General features: G+C 31.8%; 1 pseudogene; it reads left to right on the top strand.

Moving 5' to 3' along the window:
* The first annotated feature begins 237 nt into the window (after nucleotides 1-237).
* LOC149547397 (protein neprosin-like) lies at nucleotides 238-2,910 on the top strand (annotated as a pseudogene).
* The last annotated feature ends 15,946 nt before the right edge of the window (nucleotides 2,911-18,856 follow it).

Here is an 18,856-nt window from a genome sequence, read left to right as displayed (position 1 = left end):
TCGGCACCTGATCTTCACTCGACACCTGAAGATCACTCAGCATCTAAAAACTACTTGGCACCTGAAGTCTTTCCTACTTCGACGTTTGTTGTGGCTCGGCATTCATGGTGTACTCGGCTCCAATATAGAAAGTATGTAAGTGTATTGGCACTCAAGTGTCAAAAACCATTATGAAGTTAACAGGAACTAACAATCGTACTATTTTATAATTATACCTTCAAAATTTGAATATGGAAAATGAAGGCTCAAGTAAGAAATAAATAATATATATTACTAAAACCCTTTTCCATTGGCAAAGGCATTGCTTACATTATTAGTCGTATGTCACCTGACTTAGTCCTTTGTAAATGTTAGAACACAACTACTTTAGGAAGAGGGAAAGAAATTATAGTTCAATGATATAAAACATATGAGTGGTCTTTTCTGACAAAAAATTTTTTCCTTCACTATGGATTATTGTTTTAATGTTTTATAATATTCTTGTTAATATCAATTTTTTTTTTCAAATTTAATATTTTTAGAAGTTTTCTACTTTTGAGTATAATTTTCTATCACTTCTATATGTTATTATTCAATTGATACTATATTATTATTAATCTAGATTCTGCAACTATAGAAGAGTTCAAATATGAGTTGGATGGATACTAAAGCTACAGAGGAAGCCCCCTCAAATATCTTAGTAAGTGGGCTTGGAAAAAAGTGTCCACAAGGAATAGTCCTTCTTATGGAGATTAAGTATGAAGAAGTGATAGTTGTAGGATCTGTAAATACATTTTTGAGAAGAAAATTGATAAATTATTGCAGTATGGTTCATGATGTATGCTCAATCAAAAATGTTTTTTTTTCCTATTTATATTATAAAACAAGAAGTGTAGGGAAAATTTGAGCCAGATAAAATGAATTTTTTATGCTTGTCTTGCAAAATGGTATTTTAAAACATTGTTATTAGGATTTAATTGTTTTCTTTTATAAAATTAAGTTTATGAATTAATATTTTATGACTATGGTATTTTTGAAAGATATTTTTCAATTGTGATATTGTTATAAGAATCAAATTCTACAGTTTTAAAGATAAATTCATAGTATTATTTATTAATTTATTTAAACTTTTCAATAGTATTTTAAAGTTATATTTAGCTTGTGTGACTTTGGAGTCAATTAGATTGATTTGCATTTCATGAATAGTAATTAATACAAATTTATTTCTCATTGACATAACTGATCTGCTTAACATTCACTTTATCTAGATTTCAAGAACCCTAATATTTTGTAATAATATTATGATACAATAAATTGTCAAATACTTCCTATTTGCTTAGAAAACATGGATTACTTAAAAATGTAATCTTGTTCTTGTTATGTTGAATTAGGATGTCATTCTACAATATACTTCTTCTTCTAAGGGAATCTATAGTGCACAAGGAAGGTATAATATATGGGATCCATATGTGGCACATAATGATGGTTTCAGCCTTTACCAAATTTAGCTTGTCCAAGATCAAGGATAGCCTACAAGAAAAACAATTGAGGCTAGCTAGGAAGTAAGTTATATTATATAATGTATGCGTAGATATTCTATGGTATATTAATCATTTTAAATATATTTTTAACTGCTAGAAGTGAAGGAATTGCAACACAATGATGGTGGTATAATCTACAATTTTAGGTATTCCCATCTTATTATAATGACAATTCTTGACCTCGATTGTTTGTGTATTGGATGGTAACTATGCAATTTGACTATTGTGATATTTGTCCTTGTATCAGAGCTTAAGATATATAGTCAACTCAAATTAACATATGTTACCTTCTTGATGTAGAATTATAATTACCAACACTCAGGTTGCAGGAATGTGGAATGTCAAGGATTTGTGTTGTTTGAAGGTGGACAAAACTATCTAGACCAAACCATTAAACAATTATCTGACTACGAAAAAGATCTGATTGAAAACTAATAAGCATAAAAAAGGTAAGCGACATTTTCATAGAGTTAAAATATATATATATATATATATATATATATATATATATATATATATATATATATATATATATATATATATATATATATATTTGTATTGGTTGATTTATAATAATGTTTATTAAAGTTGGTTTAGTGGTAGTAAATAAATTTTAAAAAGAGGTCATAGATTCTAATTTAATGGTGATTACGTATATTTTGTAGCATAATTAGATACCACTTCTATTATGAACTATAATTATAGTTATTATGTAGAATCATGCTTAGATAGTAGCTAAATACCCAACTGAAATGTAAAGTATATCTAAAAGCTATGAAAAAATAGTATCTACCTTGATACGATATGTGTTTTTCCTTTTCCTATTCTCTTCTCCTATTACAATAAAATTGAATCTTCTTTTATTTCTTTTTCAGATTACTATAGTCATGAATAGACATGAGAATAAATGATCAATAATGTGAACTAATAGAAATTAATCATAGTTAACTATTTTTCTTTAATAATTAACAATAGTGCTTTCAATATGTAGGAAACTTTACAAGGTGAAGCAATATGGTCCTTATATATACAAGAAAAAATTATGGGATATTGGCCTGTATCCCTATTTAGTTCATTGGTTGAATCAACCAATATTATGCAATATGGAGGGGAATTTTTGCATTCTAGTTATGTTGTGGGGACTCCATTCTCAGAAACTCATATGGGAAATGGTCATTTTCCTTAAGATGGATTTTCAAAGGCAACCTATATTAGGGACATGCAAGTGCACAACTCTACCAATGCACTTTTGTACCCTCAAGAAAGCATTAAAGTACTTAAACCACTTTGTCATCATTCAACTCTTGGTGTTGACAATACTACTCTTGGACGAAGTCACTACATGTTTTTTGGGGGTCCTAATGGAGATAACCCTAGGTGTCTTAATTGATCATTAGTTATTGTAAAAATGCATATTATTTTGCATCTATACTTTTATTATGTAAATGTTTAGAATACATTTATCAACTATATGAATGTCTTATTAATAAAATATTTTTACATTAATATAAAATTCACTCTCTTGGCTACTAGCTTAAGTTTTTATTTTGAATATTCTTTTATGAATTAATTTGTTTAAATTTATAAGGTTCGACTAGAAATAAAATTTGTAAATTTCTTACTAAAATTATGTAGAATTTCTTCTGTCAATAATGTTGGGAGATAATAGGAGAAGATTTATGGAAAGCACTAGAAGCAACTAGGAATGGAGGGAAACTTCTAATAGAAATTAACCACACCATTTTAACCCTCTTACCCAAGAAAAACAAAAGAGTAGAACCAGGAGACTTTAGAGGTCTATCACTCTGTATAACACTATTTACAAGGTATTCTCCAAAACTTTAGCTAATCATCTTAAAATCCTTCTTCCTAAGCTTATATCAGAAGAAAAAATAGGCTTTGTACTAGGGAGATCTATCTTAGATGGCATCTCAATCATCCAAGAAATAATCTATTCAGCAATCAAAACTAATGAAGCATGTATGCTACTAAAACTAGATATTCAAAAAGCTTATGATAAAGTGGATTGGAGATTCCTGTGTAGATCTCTTGAGGCTTTTTTTAAAAAAAAACAATGGATAAGCATCATCTTTCAATGTATTTCTACCCCAAAATCTCAATCTGTATCAATTGGACACGAGAAGGATTCTTCGGTATTTTAATGGGGATCAGACAAAGTGACTTATCTCTCCTTATTTGTTTATCATTATGGCTAAATCCTTTGGTAGAGCAATCAAATCAACACATCTCCAAAACAAAATCTCAAGAGTAAAAGTCAACAATAATGTATAAAATACTACCCACCAGCAATTTGTTGATGATACAATTCTTGCTAGAGAAAGAAATTAAATAGAGATAGAGAACTTCAAAATTATCCTCAACAATTATTTTGAAGCTTCGGGCCAAAAAATCAATGCAAAAAAATTGATTTTTTTTTTCCTTAAATACAAGGGAAAGAGAAGATTATGTATGCAATAGATTTAGATTCAAAATGGGTACATTCCCCTTCAAATACCTAGAATACACCTGGAAAAAGGAAATCAAAGCAACCAAGGCTAGAAACAAATACTAGAAAAAATAGATAAACAAACTGAAGCCTAGAAAGAAAAATGGCTAACCAAGGCAGGGAAAGTGACAAAAATCAAAGAAGTGTTATCAGCCTTACCTACATATCATCTTTCCTACTTGCAACTACCAAATAACATGAATCAAAAAATTGAAAAGAAGTTTAAAGATTTATTCTAGAATGGTTTAGAAGACAAGAAGCAAGTGGCATTAATTATATGGGAAAAGATATGTAGACCTAAAGAAGTAGGAGGTCTAGGAATAAAAAACTTAGAATGGTATAATGAAACCCTAGGAGCCAAACAAGTTTGGAGAATGTATCAAGAAAGAGACAACAAATGGGCAAGAATCCTTTACAATATTAAAAATATTTAGAAACAAAGAAAAGCATCTCAATATTTAGAACTAGGAATCCCCCCGAAGGCTCGGTAGCATGGAACTTCCTCATGAAGTGTTACCTCCTCATAACCAAATACATATCTTGGGATGTTGGGAAAGGAGACAAAGCATTATTTTGGGAAGATTCCTAGAATGGACATCCCCCTCGAAAACTTAGGTTTGAATTATAACATCATTAACCATTTAAAGAATAAATGGGGATCAAAAGTTAAAGATTACATCACAGTAACTCAAACCTCTACAAAAACCTCCTAGGAATGGAAATCCTTATCCAATTGTAGTTTGAGTCAAATAGATCAAGAGTTCCTAGAAAAACTTTTGAAAGATAGGCTGATCAAAGTTTAAAATAGAGAAGATAGGCTAATATGGGCAGCATCTAAAGATGGAACTTATACAGTCAAAGAAGGATATAAACAAATAACTAACTCATGGGAATGGGAAGCATTAAACATCACAATGAACCTCTATTGGGATCCAGTAGGGCTTCCCAAGGTTGGCATCTTTCTATGGGTAGCCATCCAAGAAAGAATCCTCACAACAGACAGAATCAGAAAGATGGGAATAGAAGGACCATCAAGATGTATTCTATGCAAACAAGAAGCAAAAACTTTTGAGCACCTACTTTATCAATGCAAGTTTGTGAAGAAATGTTGGACTTGGCCCAATTCAAATCTTAATTGGACAAACCCCTACTAGAAATTTGGCAAAACCACATAGTCAGATGGCCAAAATACACTAACAAAAGTGTATATGGAAAACTATTGAATATCACCTTAACAATCTTAGTATGGGAAATATGGAAAGAAAGAAATAGATAGATTTTTCAAGATAAAGAACTTAATTCACTAACACTTTGCAACAAAATTGAAGCAAATGTAGTGGAAGTTATGAATAGTGAATTAAGAAAAAAGATGATAGAAGAAGGCTCATTTACTGATTGGGATGCCGAAATCAAAAAATAATGGAATCCTTTAATAAACCCCCCCCTAATATATAAGAAGAAGAATAAAATTTCTATGAAAGAATGTAAATGGATACCACCCCCATAAGGTTTGAAGAAACTGAACTTTAACGGGGCCTCTAGAGGCAATCTTGACAAAGCAAGAATAGGATGTATACTTAGGGAAGAAACAGGAAAATGGATCATGAAAAGAGAAAATCCTTTGGGAGTGACATCAAATAATATGGTGAAACTAGAAGTAGTAGAAGAAGGTCTAAAGATATGTATAAAGCTAAGAATTAAAAAATTATAATCAAAGGAGATTCACAGATAGTCTTAAATGCTCTTAGAAAAGGAAAAACCCCAAATTGGATTATAAACTCTTGATTGGAAATACCTTAAAATTATTGGAAGAAGTCAAAGAAATAATATTTTCTTATATTTTTAGAGAAGGTAATAATGAACCAAATCAGCTAGCAAATGTAGTTATAGATGGAGAACACATCTTAACTTTTAATCATAGTTAAATCACAAAGTATCAATTATTAAAGACTAGGCATCATGATTTCCTAAATCGGCATATACTTTAGCACTTGCCTTTATGATTACACAATTCAGCTTCTTAAAGTTTAATCACCAAGATGACACTTCAATGATGATTTAGAGGTGAAATTATCATCAAACAATCTTAGATATGGCATCATTATGTGAAATTCTAGATCATTCACTCCGGGGGTATATTATACCATTCTTGAAACTAGCCTTTTCATTTCTACTCCCCGCTTTTAACAATTAGGCCAGTATAGCCACTACATTATGGATACTAACATATGCCTATATAATGCCTTTGAAAGTATAATGATGGCATTCTGTGGTCCAATTAAGCCAGAAAAATGGAACTAGTTGTTTTGACCAATTGGCAATATGAGTAGAGTAGCTATTAGTAGGGTCCTGGGAGAAGTGGTATTCAATTATGAGCATTTGTGGGGACAAATAGTGATATATTAGGGCTTTGGATAGGATGTTTAGCAAGGTTAGGAGTAGCTAAATGGGACATTGTCAAATTAAGCCTCAATATATTTGAACCTAGTTGGTTGGTAGGATTGGAGGAGGTTATCTTCAATATTGATGACAAGCTTAAGATTCCCTTGCTAGAGGCCTATATGGAATATGAATTAGGTAGCCCTAAACTCATGAGAAGCCCAAAATGCCCAAGCTGCTTGGTGATTCGAGACAACATTCTCTTTTACAGAGAATGACTGAAAATAAAGGCAAGTGTACATTTTCTTTTGTGGTGGAGAACAATCATTGAGCACCCAACTAGAGACTACCTTCAAGCTTTTGATGCCTACATCCACCTGGAGGTGAATTTTGCTAACTTGGACACTATCAAATTTTGCCTTCCTAACTATGACAGCTCAAGTAGGGCAAGGAACACATATGAAGGAAAAAAATCTACAAGAAGCCATGGATATTATTACAGTCTTCAACAAATAGAGCTAGGCAGATTAATAGCTAGTTGGTGTCTCAACATCTCTACTATGTTTCACTTTTCCCTCTTTTGACAATATAGCCTCATAGATGATAATTCTGTAGTTTATATTCAAATTTTTGAGATATGTTTGTTACTTCCATGTCAATGTAAATGTATTATTCTTAGACATGAAATGGTTGCATTTTATCCCAATAGCTCATATATTGTATAAAGTTGGAAAAATGTTGAACTAGGTTGTTTCTTACCAACTAGGATATCTTTTTAGGTTTTTTGGAATATAAACTTGTATTACAATATTTTAAGCTATATTAATATGAAAACTATATTTAACATATATTGTCCAAAAATTGTATTGAACTGGCATGATTTCTGGCAAGAAAGTCTTTAGTTGAGATTACGTTTATCATTTTTTGAACTGAAACACATTTAACTTTTCTCGAGTTTAAAGGCAAAGATTTGGCATAGGAGAACAAGATTTCATGACAAATAAAGGCTTCAAGAATTAAAATCAGAAAATGGGTACATTAATCAAATTAACATTAAATCGTTTCTTTTTCAACACCTCCCAATGCATATAAGTTAGCACGTACACTCAAATTTAACTATAAATTCAATTAATTGAGTCAAATTTATTTAAATTCCCTATTTATAAGAAACCTAGGAAAGCATGGAACTACCTAAATTTGGGCACTCAATTTCATATTATTATTAGACATTAAATCAACTTGGCTCCTTTGTGACTAACCCCTCTCTGGTTGTAGTAATATGGCCTTTGAGTAGATTTTATTTTAGGATTAACAATTAACATTGTATGGTGGTTAGTTTGTGGTGTTCTTTATACATAGGGATTATAATCAAATGAGCCAATAATCCTCAGAGTACAGGAGAAATGTAAACTTTAAAATCCATCAAGTATAAATGCAAGTATAATTTAAGATACCCATTTGTTTGTAATTTTTACGAGGGTATGCTCCTTTCATTCATGTATAATAAAGGACTATGGTCCTGGGCTAGACTAGAGCTTTGTCTTTCTTCATTCTTTCCTACCAATGTACGTCAGAATGGAGACTCTTATAATACTTATTAATTTTAATATAATTTAAGGCTTTGGCCATTTACCGATCAAAAAAAAATATGTAGAATTTTAATATTGAATGAGCTAGTATAAAACTATAATTATAAAATATAAACACATGCACACATGTGTGTGTGCCCTTGTGCATGTGTGTGAATATGTACATGGACATGAGTGTACACACTCATGTACATATCAAATAAAAGTTTACTAGTACCTTAAAAGAATTTGATGATGTGATATTAAAGTATGATTGATGATGCACATTAATTTGTGTTCTTGTTAATAGGTGGAATGTCAAGCCAAGCCTTCATACTCAAGGCTAACATTAGAACAAATCACATTAACTTATTGACCATGATGAAGTCTTACAAAATAGGATTTTGTCATATAGTTGAATCATCAAAGAGTCATTTTTCAGTTAATAGAAGTTAACAACTCTCAAATAGAATTAAGGGATTAAATACTTTTTTTGATAAATGTAAAAGTTAAATTATAAAAGATAACATTAGGATGGCCCCTTCAATTATTTACTCATCAAGTACAACTTTATAAATTTTATTTAAACTAAATGTTGGTATGTAATTACACTTATTGTTGGCATGTCTTGAACTTCAAAAATTGATCGGTAGACTGACTAGATGACTCAGTTATTAAAGATATTATCATTGATGTCAAGGAATGAGAAGGAACTAAGACTAGTAGGGAACAATGACCAGAAAGGCACATTTATCTAGGATGCATGGATCTAGCTCATGAGGTTGATCAAAGAAAGATGAAATGTAGACCCAATAGAAGGGGTGATAGGGGAGATTCCCCTAGATGAGAGTATGACACAAAGTGTAGAAGGATGAGAAGAAGAAAGGAACTAGATTGAGCAGTGACTATACAGGATGGTTTGGGCAAGTCAATAAGGAATGAAGTAAGATACTCACGATTACCATGTCATTAACTTCTCATAGAAGTGCACTCATCATTGCACTTAATAGAGATGGGTTAGCATATCGAGGAATAGTTGAAAGAATACAAACACTACAACATTTAGGGTCAATTTGTAATGGCAATTTGTGATAATGGAGTAATTTTTGGCCATTTTCATGTTTTTTTGCAATTGTCCTTGACGTTATTGCAATATCGATGCCTACATTGTAATTGTGGCATCCTCGCGAGTATATAACAAAAAAAAGAGAAACACAACAATCATTTTTATTTTGAGAGACCTATGCACAAAAGATGTGGAGAGCTATGAACGTTGCCATGGCCCTTGTGATTAGTGCATTTGGTTGTGCCCTCATGATCTCTGCATTTCATTGTTGTGTCCTTTCCTTGTTATTTCATTGGCATGCCATGCTCTTGCTTTATGATTTTATTATCATTTTGTTCCCTAGCTCTATGATTTCATTGTTGTTTCAGGCCCTTGTGATCTACGTGCCCTAGCTCTATAATTTTCTTCAAGGGAGAGAAGGGTTACATATGTAAATGATTTTTTTATTTTTCTTGTAAACATGTATGTCCTTATATTTCCTTCTAAACATGTATCTCTTTATATATTCAGAGAAATCTCTTTCAAAGTTTAAGCATTACATATATGATCCAGCTACATACATATTCCAAAATCCAAATAATGAAATAATAAAAATCACTCAACCCGTACTAAGTGACTTACCTCAAGATCCTGCACAAGAATAATGCAGACCACAAAAATGGGCCAAGTTCACAAGAAATTTTACAAAAACATATCATAGTAGATATTTTTAGAAAGAAACAAGCCATAACTAGTTAAATGGGTCTAGTTGCCAATTAGTTGGGTTGATATATATGTATATTTAACTAGGTTATGGCTTCTCTAAGGGAATGAGCCTCATCATTATGTATATGTGTTTGGTGTATTTCTTTCCTATGATATATCTCTGCATTTTGTTGTTGTGCCCTTGCTCTATGATTTTTTTGTCATGCCCTTATGATCATTGTGTTTCATTTTCGTGCCCTTGCTATGTGATTTCAGTGTCATGCCCTTGCTTTTCAATTTTGTTGCCATGTCATGCCCTTTCTCTATGACTGTGTTGCTATTTTATGCCCTTGCTTTGCAATTTTGTTGCCATGCCTTAGCTCTGTGATTTTATTCAAGGGTATGTAAATGTTGGTTTCTTTTCCTTCTAAACATGTATCTCTTTATATCTCCATTTGAACATGCATGTTTAGAGATGTCTTTTAAGGTGCTTATTACATCTTAGCTACATAGCATAAAAATTGATCCAGGTGCATACATATTTCAGAATCCAAATATTAAAAGAATAAAACTGACTCAACCTATGCTAAGTGACATACCTCAAGATCTTCCACAAAAATAATGTAGACCATTTAAAATAGGTAGATTTTGCAAGAAATTTTACAAAAACATATCATAGTAGATATTTTTAGAAAGAAACTAGCCATAACCAGTTAAATGGATCTAGTTTTTGATTAGCTAGGTTGATTACAAATTCCTTTAGAACTATCATCAGATTAGGTACAATAAAATAAGCAATCATTTGTTCTTAGCTAGCAGGATCAAATACGATTTTCCAAGGTCATAAAATTGCATATGCAAGGAAAGTGTAGAATAACTTCAGTGAAGAGTTGAGTGTAAGGAATTGAAGAAGCAAGTTCTACTTCTGTTTGAATTTCATAATCATGAGGCTCATTCCCTTGCAGAAGCCTTTGCCACAATGATATTACCTCTAATCCATGCAAAGGATGTTGAATTGGTTCCCAACCTTAACACACTCTTATAAGCATTTGATACTTGGGATCATCATAGGGAGACTATGCCAATACTTGAAACACTCTTATAAGTATTTGATATTTGGACTTCAAATTCTCAAAGACACTTTTCAGTGATTCCAATTTCATAGTACCTACAATAACACTTTCCTAGATTCTATCCAATGGCTTACATAATATCCTCTATGTTGTCTAGTTGTTGTTTCTATCGTACAGTCTCTTTCTAAAGTCGCTCCTTCTTGTTCTCTTTCTAAGGCCACTCCTTCTCCTTTTCTCTCATGCCTTAAATTTTGATTATCAAACTTTGAATATCTACCTCTACCTTATCTAAATCAACTTCATAGTGTGTTGTAACTCTGGCATAGGTATTTGATCATTGATAGATTTTATTATAGCATTCAAGTTTTCAAGATTGGTCAACACCCTCACTTGCAAACCTCTCATGTCAAGCACTTTTGTACTATTTCAACACCATGTTCTTGCTTCTAACCTAAAAAATTTTCAAATGCATTTTCTTGTAAAATATTAATTTGTTGAATAATTGCAAATTCTTAGAAAGTGCATTTTTGTTTTCATGTATGTATGTATATATGTATTTATGTATATGTATGTATGTATATATGTATATATGCACATATAGGTATGTATGTATATATATATGTATATATGTATGTATATATGTATCTATATATGTATCTATATATGTATGCATGTATATAGAGAGAGAGAGAGAGATCTTGTGGATTGTGGATTATGGATTATAAACAAAAAGAAAAGAAAACATGGCATTAATCATTCTCCATTTTTTTGATTGATTATGGAGAGTTACATGTGAAATAGGGTGGAAATATTCGTATGAGGGTGTGAAGCTCTAAATGTTGGTGGAGATCAGTGGAGATCTAGGATTTTGTTGCCATTCCCTTGTGATCTGCATGCCCTTGCTCTATGATTTTATTCAAGGGGAGAAGAGGTACCTATGTAAATGTTCTTTTATTTTCTTCCTAAAAATGTATATCTTGATCATATATAATAGCTTTGGTCAGATTCAAGGATAACTAATTATGATGATTTCATGCATATGTGCATGTATGTATGTAAATTAGTTCACTATGTGAATTGTTTTACAAGCATATATACACACTTGCATAGTACCTATGCTAAATTAAATTAATCATTCATGCCTTGAATACACACAAGAAGTTACCCTTGCATTCAATCAAATTTATTCATACCAAACTATGTATGCAAAAATTTGTACTTACATAGTGTATTATCTCTTGGTGATTGAGTAAAGATCTCGTGCATAATATCATCTAGGTAATGATCAGTTGCATTCACATTAAGTCATAATAGGATCGAGAAGATGATCTATTTATGTTACTTCATACTTTTTTTTTTGAACATTTTGTTTAACATAATCAGTAATACTAGAATTATATAGCTATGGCTAGTACTCTTTTTTTTTTTTTTATCATATACATTTAGGACTATTATTTTTCTTAAAATTAGACTATATATTTGTTATCACTAAAACAAAAAAATATAGATCTTTGATAGTTATCTTTTTTATTTTTAAGATATTCACATTTAACGTGAAGAGTTTCCACTACTAGATAATGGAATAGCCATAATGTGGAGCCACATAACTCATGGTTTTTTCCACCAAATTATATTTTTATTATATTTTTGTGCTTCAAAAATATTATAGGTGAATGTTCTTCTGATTTTCCATATATTGAATAATTTGTCTCTTGTTGTTTGAGGTAATTTTCTATTATGAGATAGAGACATCTATCATAAGGTTGGACATGCCAATTTTGATCATCCTTCTTTCAAAGTTGATTCCCTTATCTATTTAATGAAACTACTTGCAACTAACACCCTAATTTTTTGCAACTTGCCTGATTATAAATTCACAAAAAAGAATAATCACATATCCATAAACAACATCTAATCTTATGTAAGTCTATCTCCTTTAAAGACCCAATACACGGATCCATTGTCATCATGAGCAAACTTACTCTCCTCAAATGAATTCATCGAAACTATTCATGCCAAACTAAGCATGCAAAAATATGTACTTACAAATTATATTATCTCTTGGTGATTGAGTAAAGATCAAATAAAATTTTCCAAGGTGATAAAATTGCATATGCAAATTGTGTATGTATCTATGTATGTATACATGTATCTTTGCATCTCATTGTCATTCCCTTGTGATCTCTGTATTTGTATGTTTGTATGTATGTATATACATATATACATATGTATGTGTGTGTGTGTGTGTGTGTGTGTGTGTGTGTGTGTGTGTTTATATATACATACATACGCATACATATAAATAAAAAGAATCCTCTCTAATCACATGTTGGGCAAAATATAAAGAGATACATGTTTAGAAGGTAAAGAAAATAATATTTACATAGGTACCTCTTCTCCCCTTGAAGAAAATCATAGAGCAAGCACTACTACATTTGGGCACGAACATCACAAATTACACCATCATTGCAAATTGCAATTGCAATTTGACCTCAAAAGTTGTAGTGTCATAAAGGGCATAGAGATCACAAGGGCAAGACATGACAATGAAATCATAGAACAACGACATGAAGATCACAAGGGTGTGACAACAAAATGTAGAGATCATAAGGGAACAACAATGAAATCCTAGATCTCCACTGATGTAGAGATCCTAAGGGCATGAAAATGAAACACATTGATCACAAGGACACAACAATGAAATCTCCACCAATGTTCAGAGCTCTTCACTCTTTCTCACAGGTAGTTCTCCACAATTTTAAAAAAAATGGGGAATGATTTATGTCTTTTTTTCTTCTTTTTTTGTTAATATCTAAAATCAACTTCACATTGTGTTGTAACTCTGCCATAGGTGTTTGATCCTTGATAGCTTTCATTTTAACATTTGGACATTCAAGTTTTCAAGTTTCCTCTTCATTATATAGTCCTTTCCACCCTAAAAACCACTTTGTTAATTCATTAAAATCAGGACTTGAACAAAGCCAATGATAAAACAAAACCCATATTCCAGAATTCAAATAATAAAATAATAAAACTCACTTAACCTATGCTAACTAACTTAGCTCAAGATCCTACACAAAAATAATGCAGACTAAGAAAAATGGGCAAGAAATTTTAGAAAAACATATCATAGTAGATATTTTTAGAAAGAAAGAAGCCAAAACCTAGTTAAATTGGTCTAGTTTCTGATTTGCTGGGTTGATTACAAATTCTCATAGAACTATCATCAGATTAGGTATAATAAAATGAACAATCACTTGTTCCTAGCTAGCAGGATCAAATATAATTTTTGAAGTTGATAAAATTGCATATGTAGATGTATGTATGCATGTGTGTGTGTGTGTGTGTGTGTGTGTGTGTGTGTGTGTGTGTGTGTGTACATGTATATATGTATGCATGTATATATGTATGTGTGTATGTATATCATGTATTGTGGAGATCAGCTAAGATCGAGGATTTCATTGATGTGCCCTTGTGATCACTGTATTTCATTGTTGTGTCCTTGTGATATCTACATTTTGTTGTCATGTCCTTATGATCTCTATATATGTATGTATGTATGTATATATGTATGTATATAAATAAAGAGATCTTAGAACAACAACAAAAATAAAAGTCACTTAACAGGCAACATGGCCACACGTATTGTCACAAGCTTTTAAACATAACTATATAAGGAGTGAGCTAGGACGTATATAAGTTAACCTTACATCTATAAACTACAACACAAAGGTTGCACTAGCGTATTACAATATTGTAACTGTAGAAAACTATCTAATTCACTCAAGTGGGTGTATGATGGCAAAGATTTGTATTAGGTGAGTAAAGCTCACTAGTGGTTATAGGAATACAGCTACATCAAAACAATTGTTAACTAGAATTACATATTTGTTAGAGTGAGTAGTTCCAGGGTCTTGATCCCGTAGATATAGGTATGTAGGCAGCCTAGTAAGTGGAGTATGCATCTAGTGTGAAGATTCCTTGGACATAGCTAAGTAGCACTTAACTATTTTAAGACATTATATGTTAACTCATGAGGCTTATATTTTAAGACATTATATGTACCTAGTGTACCCAACTTTTGAAAATAGAAGGCTAAACTCTACATTTTAGCATTAACTTGACTAGTCTATTTAGAACCACTGATTATTGTCACAATATTTTAAAAATAACTATATAAGGAGTGAGTTAGGATGTATATAGGTTAACCTTACATTAACTATAAACTACAATACAAAGGTTCCACCAGGGTATTAAAGTATTGTAATTATAGAAAACCACCTAATTCACCTGAGTGGGTGTATGATGGTGAAGAGTTGTATTAAGTGAGTAAAACTCATCAGTGGTTATAGGAATACAACTACATCAAAATAATTATAAACCAAAGCTACATATTTGTTAGAGTGAGTAGTTCAAGGGTCTTGATCCCGTGGATACGAGTATGTAGGCAACCTAGTAGGCGGAGTATGCCTCCAATGTGTAGATGCCTTGGACATAGTTAGGTAGCACTTAACTATTTTAAGATATTATATGTTAACTCATGATGCTTATATGTGACATTATATGTACCTAGTGTACCTAGCTTCTAAAAATAGAAGGCTAAACTCTACGTTGTAGCATTAACTTCATTGATCTATTTAGACCCATTGATTATTGTCACAAGCTTTTAAACATAACTATATAAAGAGTGAGTTAGGATGTATACAGGTTAACCTTACATTAACTGTAAACTACAACACAAAGGTTGCACCAAGGTATTACAATATTGTAATTATAGAAAATCGCTTGATTTGCCCAAATGGTGTATGATGGTGAAGAACTGTATTAGGTGAGTAAAGCTTACCAATGGTTATAGGAATACATATACATCAAAAAAATTAGAAACCAAAGATACATATTCATTAGAGTGAAAAATTCAAGAGTCTTCATCTCGTGGATACGTGTATGTAGGCAGCCTGGTAGGCTGAGTATGCCTCTAGCGTGCAGATGGCCCCTACAATAATCTATTTAGAGGATAAAGGAGGGGCCCCTATAATTTTATGGGCTAGCCCTAGAATTTTATGGTAGGGTATGGGCATTATTTTAATGTTAGGGGGAACCCTAGAATTTTATGGGCATTATTTTAATGCTAGAGGGGGTACAATACAAATAATAGGCAATAATATGCACCCCCATAAAATTATAGGTCCCTCAATAGTATGAGGAGGGGCCCCTCCCCTAAAATATGATTGATTGATTAATTATTGGCATGCATAGGTAGCGCTTAACCATGTATGTATGGATGGATGTAACTATTCTCTACTTAACAATATCATCCACATGGGGAAGGGGGGGTTAGTTGATCTTGCACCTTCTGCAATACTTCATTTCCATTATTTATACTCTCTAAATAAAAGGTATATAACTTTGTCACTTGTAACCATAATTTTTAAATAGTAAAAAGCACAATAGTTTCTTATAATTCTATGGTTCTCTTTGTAAGTTTATAAATTGAAGTTTAAAAGTTAATTGCATTTATGTACATCTTTTTCGAATTTGATATTTTTCTTTTTCCTCACTTATAGTCCAACAATAATTTTTCAAAACACATGCTGACTAGTTGGAGATTAAGCCAAAAAAATTGTAAGAACAATTGTGCCAAAAGAGCTAAAAAATATGATTGGTGCATGATAATCATCTTTTATGCTCTTTTTGGCACAATTGTTCTCATAGTTTATGATTTTTGGTGAGAACAAAATTCCAAACTAATCAAGTAGGTGATCCAAAATTAAATCATAATTGGTTGAGGCATGTTTAAATACCTTATTTCACATGTTATTGAATTTTATGTGTTTATGTGCTACTGTTAATGAATGTTAAAAGATGAACTAATGTTAGATGTTAGCTTGGGACATTATGAGATTATTTTATGGATGCTTATAATTGTTTTTTACTTCATGTGATAATGAATAAATTCTATGTTTTATTAAGGAATGAATGTGAGATCCATCTCTTCTTAGGTACTCTTTATCGGCTATTGTACCAATTCTTAAGTGCATTCCCTCTATCTAGATGTTTCAACAAGGAGAAAGGTAAGCTTGTGGGAGCTATAAACTTTATAGGTAGTAATTATAGAAACATCATGAATATCAAAATCCTTGGTGTGAGGCCTCACCCGACTTGTCATAGCATAGATATTTTACTTGCCTTTTGATATTTATGACTTTGATATTTTAAAATTTATTCGAGACTTAGATGGACAGTGGTTTGTTTTATCTATCGATTTTGATATTACAATAGTGTTTTGCATCTATGATATGTACTAAGAACCTAATATTGTGAATGGGATGATCAAACAAATGTGAATCAACTTTACATATGGCAAGATAGAAATTAAATTATGATATGATGTGAAATGTTATTTTGATTATGATGACTTATGATTAAATGTGATGTACAGATTTTTATATTTTAACATTTTTAATGTTTAATTGATATGATTAAGTAAAGGAATTTCATTGAATTATGTTAATGTGGATTACGTAACATTTAAATTCATTTACATTTATAATATGTATTTTATATGACCTCCTTGGACTACAAATGCTTGTGTTTAGTTTGCAAGAAGTGGAACCATGGAAATATTTGGAGGAAACAAGGTCCAAACCTTTGTGAACACGATTTAGCCAAGGCAAATCTTTGGAAGATTCAAAAGCCTCATTGAGATGTATTTTATTTCGTAAATGTGATCTTGCTTGTGTGTGAAATTTTTAATGATAAAGATGCATTAAGAACATGTCATGATGATGTGGAATGTGCTTTTATGTGTCACTTGACACTTGTGGATTTTGTGTGTCAATGACATGTCATCCAAGGTTTTGGTCATGGTGGCATTTTACCCTAAAACTAATTACCATGTTAATGATTAAGTAAACCCACTTGACAAGGGGTAGGATGGGTCATTATCAAAGGATTTCAAATTTATACTTGACTAGGGTTTTGAAGGGTCTTTAGGTGGTCCCAAAGTGTCTTTTGTGTGAAAATAAGCTACCCATTTGATAGTATAGCATGTTAGGGACCTAATTTTGACCATGTTAATGCCTACGTAGCTTACAGGCCCCTTTACCCATGCATTCTTCCACCAATTCGAAAATGGAGTTGTCACATGAGTTCTTTTCCATGTTTCCACTAAGTCAAAAATAGCAACTTAGGGGGAGACAAGTTTGTAAGAGGAAGTGGCTGGGTGTTTTTGCCAAAATAGTTAGTAGGAAAACCCTTTTAGAGAAGTCTTGGACAAACTAGTGGGGTGTTCACCCACTTTCTAAGTTTAGAGACTTTTATTGTTTAGAATCTTGGAGGGAGCTCTTCTACAATCCTTCATTACCATTTTGCAAAGTAATTCAAGGTTGGTGTTCTTACCATGTAGTTAAACTTCTTCCATTTTGAAGTTGAATCTTGGTATTGCATTCATGAGTATGTAGGTATGGAGAATGGAATTGTAAGAAAAATGTGTGGTATCATATTATATCTTGTTGTGTTGTGTTGTGTTGTGTTGTGATGAGCATGAACTTTGGATTTTCATTGTTCTCTTGTTTTTTTGAGTTTCCATGATTTTGTGCATGAGTGTTGTTATGGGTGTGAGGGTTTCACTCACCCTTTGTGAAGGGAAGAGAAGTCCAGGGTGAAGGGCTTAGTTGGGCTTGAAATATAGTTGATAACCTTGGAGTATGGGCTCCATTTGATGCCATATTCATTCATATCTTTCTTTGGGGGTGATAAGGGAAAATGGTGTAGAAAGGAAGTTAATGGATTATGGGCTTCAAGGAAGCTATAGTTGTTGGTAGTGTGTTTGGAGGATGTTTTTGGAAGCCCCAAAAGGGCATGAAATTTTTTGATTTGTAAAAAGCCCTGAAAGGACATGATCTAATTATTTATTGAAAATATGGTATGATATGGTAAGTGTCCTATTTGAAAGCACAACTTCACCCTATGTTCAAGGTTCCATTGGCGAACCTTTGTGAAATACCTTGGGATGGGATTGTTCAAGTGTCATTATGTGATGTTTATGCATTTGTAAGATT

The sequence above is a fragment of the Cupressus sempervirens genome, chromosome 7 (genome assembly GCF_028749045.1).
Source record: "Cupressus sempervirens isolate cs-2001-9-10 chromosome 7, ASM2874904v1, whole genome shotgun sequence".
NCBI classification, from domain to species: Eukaryota; Viridiplantae; Streptophyta; class Pinopsida; order Cupressales; family Cupressaceae; genus Cupressus; species Cupressus sempervirens.
This window is presented reverse-complemented; position numbering and strand designations above follow the sequence as displayed.